At 38.9% G+C, this 8,439-nt stretch overlaps 1 long non-coding RNA gene across 1 annotated transcript in view; it reads right to left on the reverse strand.

Annotated features, from left to right (window-relative positions):
• Positions 1–8,050, reverse strand: part of LOC125643107 (uncharacterized) — a 278,185-nt gene extending 270,135 nt beyond the window's left edge. The window contains exon 1 of the long non-coding RNA XR_012670069.1: positions 7,958–8,050. This is a non-coding gene — a long non-coding RNA (uncharacterized LOC125643107). The remainder of the gene's footprint in view (positions 1–7,957) is intronic.
• Positions 8,051–8,439: the final 389 nt, after the last annotated feature.

Raw genomic sequence — 8,439 nt, forward strand, 5'->3', positions numbered from 1 at the left:
CTTCATGGTACAGCAGTAGAAGATAGACACAGAGGCCAAATTTGTCAGCCCTTACGCAGGACCAAAATGCGTTTCCATGGTGTTTCATATTCACCATCCATTTAGGAATGAGGAGCTTGCCACCTCTTTCCTCCAGGACAGGATATCATATTTCCTGGACTGTTGAATATGGCTTCAGGGTTCAACCATTTTGATCAGGTTTAACAGAATGACTAGTGTAATCATGATGGGGAAGATGCTTCAACAAAAAAACTTCAAAAACAGACTCCAAGGAGAGACTGCTGAAATGGAATTAATTTGCAAACTGGATATAATTAACTTAGGCTTGAATAGAGAGTGGGAGCGGATGGGTCATTACACAAAGTAAAACTATTTCCACATGTTTATTCCCGCCCTTCACCCCCCACTGTTCTTCAGACGTTCTTGTCAACTGCTGGAAATGGACCACCTTGATCATCACTATAAAAGGTCCCCCCCCCACCCCCCGCTCTCCTGCTGGTAATAGCTCACCTTAAGTGATCACTCTCATTACAGTGTGTACAGTAATACCCATTGTTTCATGTTCTCTATGTATATAAATCTCCACACTGTATCTTCCACTGAATACATCGGATGAAGTGAGTTGTAGCTCATGAAAACTTATGCTCAACTAAATTTGTTAGTCTCTAAGGTGCCACAAGTCCTCCTTTTCTTTCTGCGAATACAGACTAACACGCTGCTATCTGAAACCTCCCCTTAGGTCAGTAGTTACCCTGGAATTAAACCAGTGTGTGATATCAGTCAAGCCCTATACATTTCCTTTGCAATGATCTTTTCCTAAATCTTAACTTCCCCCATGTAGATTAGTAACATAAAAACAATGGGACAGATTTTAATTTCAGATGCATAGCATATACTGATGCTCATCTCAAAAAAATCTGCTGCTATGGTTTTCACATACATACATAGCAGGGGATTTTCCAAGCCATGTTATGAGGTCTTCTACTCATCTAAGATGCGAATCTAGTCAAAAGCATACCATTTGCAGTGTCTCTCAAAGTAAATTACCTTCATTTCTCACTTCCTAGAAGCCCACGCAAACAGGAAAAAAATATCCTTAATTATGTACCTTCAGCAGTAAGTGAATTCTCCCAAAAATCTCATGTACTGAATCCAAAATAAATTGTAGGAGCCATATGAAAATCCAGATTTCATAGACTTCTATTCAATTTTAAATCATCCTAAATTCCACACTAGGCCCTCAGACACATGTATCATCACTCCTAGTATCTAGATTTCTGGAGAAGTTTCCACAGAAAAGCAGCAAACCTCACGTGGTTTCAGGTTTCATTGCTAAGTTTATTTAGGGAGGAGGGAAATGCATTATGGGTCAAGTTTCCCAAAACGTTCAGGTTCTCGTGGACCCAAAGAAGTATACCTGGACCCTGACAAATAAACCCCACTGGTTTTGGCTCAGGAAAGTCATGTGAACTGAAACCGAGTTTTATGACTATTTCAAACCACTTTGCACAAATATTTCAGTGACTCAGTTTCATGTGCACTAATGTTTGCATAAAGCAGTCTTGGAATGTGGAAGCTCATATCTAAGCTATTGTCACAAAAAGTGGAGTATTTTATATAGGATGCACTAGGTCACTTTACACACAAAGAGAGGTGCTTAAAATCCCTCTCTGGAATTCCTGGCACAGAAGCCATTGAATTACAGTTCATCTCCTGACCACATCCTTGGCAACTAGGACTAAATACATGGATTACTTTGTGTGACCGCAACAAGAAAAAAAATCAATTTAAATTCTAGACCTAGCCAATCAATCTTACAGTTTCCTGATACTTCTAAAAACGATGCCTCAGGCAACCTTTTTGTGGCTCAGAAGGGAAAAGGTTTCAAATATTTTAAAATTCCCTAATTCCATCTACTATCTCTACCTAAAAACTGTTACTTGTCCCTGCAAAATTGAAAGCCTTTGTGACTTCAGCCTCTTACTCTCTTGATTATGGGCCTGATCCAAAGTCCACTGAAGTCAAAGACTTCCATTGGCTGCAAAGGGCTTTAGATCAGGTCCTGTAAGAGTTATTGCTCATGCAATCAAAGAACAAATAAGACTACTGTGCCAATTGTGTGCAGCTATGCAACATAGCTCAAATATGAGCGATCATATATTAGGAAGTCAGAACTGTTCACCATCAATCCACAGAATAAAGACAAGGTGAAAAAAATTAAGTATATTTGAACAGTTAAATTCTGGTGAATCGTGGTCTAGCTCAATAAGCACTCAGTGGGAAAAAAAATTCCTTGAGTAAAATATTTGTAGCTTTCCTACAGCTCTACTTCTACCCCTCTTTCAATATCTTAATAGATATTGACCACAACAAAACACAAATCTGCCATATGCTCTGGGTCCATTTCCAGAGCACTGCTACTCAGCAGCATTTTCTGAAAGTCTTCACTTTACTCCAAGAAAAAAACATGTCAGACTGCCTTTGTAGTAACAATTCATAGGCAGCTGCCTATTGCAAGTTGGATATTTATATCTGCCACACACACATCTACTGGTATGGAGAGATTCTCAATGGACCTTCCATTGCAGTAAATTTCTATAAATTAGTAATTTTAGAAGTGGAAATATTTCTGGGAAAAATTAAGAACGAAAAATGCTCCTCCTAGCTAAAATGAATAGTTCAAGAAAAGATTTTAACCTATTATCATGTAAGTATTATTAAAAGATTTAACCCTTAGCCAAATTGAGTCTAAAACAGCCTTAATTTAATAATATGTCTAGCATAGGTTTTCTTGCCTTTCTTTGGGCATACAAGGAAAAAGCCTTGGGGAAAAAAATGAAACAGGTTTTGTATTCTAATCCAAGAAGAAAATCAAAGCCATGAAATTGCTGTCTTTACAATATTTCCCCGTTATTTTCAAAGGATCTAATTGATTATTGATCTTCATACAGTCGTAAACGAATTTTCACTGTTCGTACAAAGTAACATTTCAACACATTAACAAGTTTTTAAAAGATTAATGTTATGTACATGTGTACATTATATACTTGTAATTGCACATATACACTACCTATCTTGCACTGACAGTCATGTGATGAATACATTTAGCATGCAATTTTGACCACCTCACACTTATTATGCCCACCAGTCTATTTCCATCTGGTCTGTTTTCAGCTTCTAAAAGTGAAAAAAAAACCCTTCTGAAGAAATGCTTCCTTTCCCACTACCCTTATCTTATCCTGATTTGAAGTGCAGGATATGCAATATTAAAATCCTGCCCCAGTGACAGATTAATCATTAGGGAAAATTCCTGTAGAATTGAATAGGGGTGACACCACTAAGGTCCTATAGAAACGCAATACATATTTTTGAAATTACTCTGAAGTCTGATGGGTTAAATAGAAAATAACTGCTCCATAGGATTGTGGAACTCTCTCATACAACATGAAGTACATACAAATGTTTATGATATTCCACTGGATGATGCAAAAAAATGACAAACGTTATTTTCTACTGAAATCTGTAAGATTCTAATATATTGTGATCCTTCGGCAGGCAGTTGGGGACACCTGTAGGACAACAGATATTGGGGTCATGCAAGTTAGCACTTCCTTTGGGAGGAGAAATCAGAGGCACACAATCTGAGTATTTTCTTATTATAGATTGTATCATTTACACACACGTCCGCCAGTGTAGAACAGAGGTGGCCACAAAGAGCACGCAGCTAGAGAACTTCTTTCAAGACCCTCAGCCCCAACACCAGTGCTCAGTTCCCAACAAACAACTCCAGCTCCAGAATTAGAAAGAGGCTAAAGAAGGAGAACAAAGTCTCTCGCTGTTTGCAACAGCTCCTCCAATGAACCCATGTACTACAAACAAAACACAGCATTTCTTCAAAGACAGTACACTACTCACCCACTAGGGCTGTGTTTGCACTTCCAGGTAGGGGTGTGATTTCCAGGCTCATGTACACATACTCATGCTAACTCTCCTTGAGCTAGTGTCAGTAGAAATAGAAGTGTAGCTGTGGAAGCACTGATAGCAGAAACAGAGGCATGGCTGAGCCATGCCAAGTACAAACCTGCATGAAACTGATAGGTATGTACTTGGCACAGCTCAGTGTACCTCTGCTGTTGCTATCCATGGTACTGTGGCTACACTGCAATTTATACTTGTGCTAGCTTGATGAGAGGTAGCATGACTATGTGTATACAAGGAGGAAAATCACAGCCCTCGCTTGTAATCTATACATGGCCTAAAAAAATAACTAACAAGACTGTGTAACAGTGCTACCTGGGGACACCTTCCATAACAATATATTAATCCACTAGGCTGGAAACTGGATCTTTTTTATCATCAGATAGGGAATATTTCTAATTTACCAATGGGACACACAACACTCACTTCCAACCCTAGAAAGTCCTAGGATATCAGAACAAACTTGCGAAGTGTTATGTACAGAAAAGCTATCACAAGGTTTCATACTAGTATTAGTTTTCATTAGTATTTAGTTCTCTGAAAACATCCACACAATGTGCAGCGGCAGTCAAAAGAGCAAACAGTGTTGGGAATCATTAAGGGGTAGATAAGATATAAAATATCATATTGCCTGTATATGAATCCATGGCACACCCACATCTTGAATTCTGCATACAGATGTGGTCACCCCATCTCAAAAAATATTTTGAAATTGGAAAAGGTTCAGAAAAGGGTGACATAAATTATTAGGGGTATGGAACAGCTTCTGTATGAGGAGAGATTAATAAGACTAAGACTGTTCAGCTTGTAAAAGAGATGACTAAGGGGGGATATTATGGAGGTCAACAAAATCATGACTGGTGTTGAGAAAGTAAATAAGGAAGTGTTATTTACTCCTTCTCAGAACACACAAACTATGGGTCACCAAATGAAATTAATAGGCAGCAGGTTTAAAACAAACAAAAGGAAGTATTTCTTCACACAACGCACAGCCAACCTGTGGAACTCCTTGCCAGAGGATATTGTGAAGGCCAAGACCATAACAGGGTTCAAAAAAGAACTAGATAAATTCATGGAGGATAAGTCCATCAATGGCTATTAGCTAGGATGGGCAGGAATGGCATCCCTAGCCTCAGTTTGCCACAAGCTAGGAATGGGCGACAGGGAATGGATCACTTGATGATTACCTGTTCTCTTCATTCCTTCTGGGGCACCTGGCATTGGCTGCTGTTGGAAGACAGGATACTGGGCCAGATGGACCTTTGGTCTGACCCCGTATGACCGTTCTTATGTTATGTTCTAATTTTTCCCCTGCTCTGAACCCTGAGCAGTTTGGATTAATGAAACTAAAAGACTTTGCTTTCACGGGTAGAGGAATATGAAAAAAGCACTCATCTTATTAAGAAATACATAGTTAAAATATTTCTATAACAGCTACTTTGCAAAATATGACACATGTAGCAACTGCAGTCTGGTATAATGGGAAATAAAGGACTAACAGACTTATTTAGGGTGACCCTAATGAAGAAGGCATCCCAAGATAAATCCAACAGATCCTTTATTCCACCCCACCATGCATTCTCTATATAATCCCTACATGTGATCCAAAGTGAGAATTGTGAACATGGTGGTTTCTGAGATTTTGCTGCCATCTTCTGATGAAAAAACAGTATATGGGGAGAAGTCATGCTGCTGGATTTAAAGCATCACCTTGTCCTTTACATTGTTCTCACTTTCAGAGGTATTACAAAAGAGACAAAGTACTTTTCTCTTTTTGGATTCTTATATTTGGTTATTTGCTGTAATTTGGAGACATGTTACTTCGTTACATCCCTACATGCACCCATCTGTCCTGGGGTCTTTTAGATTGTAAACTTTTCTAGGTAGAGATTTTGTCTTCGTATGTGTGGTATAGGGCCAAGCACAATGGAGTCCAAACCTCTATTGGGGCCTATAAGCACTAACAAAATATAAATAACAGTGTTAGTATTGTGTGAGAAGGAAAGAACCTAACTTGGTTGTCAGAGGCCAATGTGAGTTTGCGGGGCTGGCAGTTACAAAGTGAATTTGTATATTGAGTAAATTGGCTATAGAATCACATGTCCATGGTAGTAATCTTAATTCTCAAACATTAAGATTTTCTACAAATAACCCATTTCAACTGTTTTGACCTTGTAACAGTCTCTCTTCTCCTTTGACAATGGGTAAATATTGATACAAAGGTCTAATTCAGTTGAATGAAATTTTAAATAGTATGTAGGAATGACAGCATAACAAAAAACAATTCATTTTCTGATAATATTGAACATCCTTTCTGCATTACACAGATTTAAATCCTGAAGAACACCACAGACTTCCATAGGTTACTACATATTTACACCAGTGTAACTAGAGTTGAATTGGAGCCAAGACTTCGTAATGGTTTTCCTTTAGTGTCTTTATCTGTAAAGCTTTTTCTCGATATCAGAAAGGATTTATGAATTTCCATACCATGGTATAACCCATATCTTCCCATTTCTATTTTCGTTATATCCTTTTCAAGTCATTCCCTATTCTTCATTTCAGATGGAACCAAATGAAATAACTCTTTTAAAGCCACTTTCCTTTACTCAGACAAATGTCACATTCATAGTATTTCAGCATATGAGTAGGAACACTGGGTTTTTTTAATTCGCTGCACTTTGGACAAACGTTAAATTCCTCTATGGATGCTTACAAATTATTAATATCATTTCTGAATCAGCACAGTGTCATGTGCAGTAGCCAAATAACTGAGCATTTGTTATCAACATTAACGCTTCCTTCACCACTCTCCAACCTATTCATACATTTGATAACCACCTGTGTATATCACCATAGTTGTTTCAGGGCGCAGCCCAGTGCAGGCCATCCCATAACCTGACACTATAGTCACCCTAACCTTAGTTTTCCCTCTGTTTATCTAATCAACTCATATGCAACTAGGGGTTTTAGTAACAGACCCTTCCCCACCCCATTCGGGTCTACTTTATTAAACCATTTTGATCCTAAAACATCAGGTTGGCACTCTCCAGTCTCTGCTGTTTCTTTCTGGTCAACAGAGTTCCCCTACCACCCTCCGTTAAGGCACTGTGCCCAGCTGTCTATTGACCCTTGGCCCTCTCTAGCCTTCTTTCTATGGACTACAGTCATTCTGCTCTGGGAGCAAGGCTCTCAGCATCACTCCTAAGGAATCTTAGGTCTTCCCCTGTGCCTTGGATGCAGGGTTTTCTGCAGTTCTTCCAGAGGATCCTAAATTCTGGCACATTTTTCCAGCTTGCTACCATCCTGGCTCTACCACAGAACCACTTTTCTGTTCCCTGCAGGTCCCACGCTCAGGAAGCAGGCAGCCCATCTTATAGGAAATGCGGCCTCCAGCCTGCCGGCACGTGATCCTTGGTCACCTGATCCAGGCACAGTCCTTAACCCCAGATCATGCAGTGACAATATCCAAATCAATATAAAATTATATGTAGACTGGCAGATTCAATGCTACACCCATTGTCTATAGTATTGTTACATGGATGAGAGTCATTGACTAAAGTTTTATCATACAGTATATAAAACAAACTAAAAGCAGCAAAATAAGCATATAAAGCAGCATAATTGACCCCATAACTGTAAATGAGGATTTATAATATATCAGGAAAATAAATATTAGGATCTAATATTTCGGACCCTTGTTACATTATTTATTAATCAGCCGAGAGAATTGGCAATAATTAGCCTTTTATCCCCATGTCATTTGTTCAAAACTGTCCTACAGTGAGCTGCGACTGACAGCCACTGTCATCTAATCACAGTTTGGCCTGCAGCTCCAAGTGAACAAGTGTCTACATCATAAAGCATACCAAACAATAGCACCAGTTGGTTCTCTTGTTGACATGTTCAGCAAAGAAGCCTAGGTATAAGGGACAGAGTCCGAACTTTCTCTCACCCCAGCAGAGTTTCACTCTTTTACCTTTCTTCTTCCTGACATCACTTTGAATCCTATTCTTTTTACCACGCATCAAGGAAAGCTTCTCTCTTTTCTTGCTAACAGCTTCTCGTAGATTCATTATTTTGCTGATGCCTGTAGTTTGGTATCCAACTGACTATAGCAGTGCATTCCTTTTTTGTGAACTTTGCTTCCCCACTTTGCTCAGTCATCTGTTTACATGTGTATGCAATACTATACCAGAGCACGTAGCTTTCTGCGGAATGATTAGTGTTTAATCCAAGCTCCTTTTGTGCAGCTCTGTTATAATGACTACTATAAAAATATACAGTACCAAGTAGGAATTCTAAAACATTTTCAATGTATCTGTTATCAACAGCAAAGTTAATTTCATGGGAGCTCCTGGCCCCTTGTTCCAAATAATTTTGTAGTGCTCTCAGAAGTAGAGCACTACAAACCTCTGACATGTCATGCAGAGTCCATACAAAAATATATTCTAGAGCTTG

Source organism: Caretta caretta, chromosome 9, assembly GCF_965140235.1.
Source record: "Caretta caretta isolate rCarCar2 chromosome 9, rCarCar1.hap1, whole genome shotgun sequence".
NCBI classification, from domain to species: Eukaryota; Metazoa; Chordata; order Testudines; family Cheloniidae; genus Caretta; species Caretta caretta.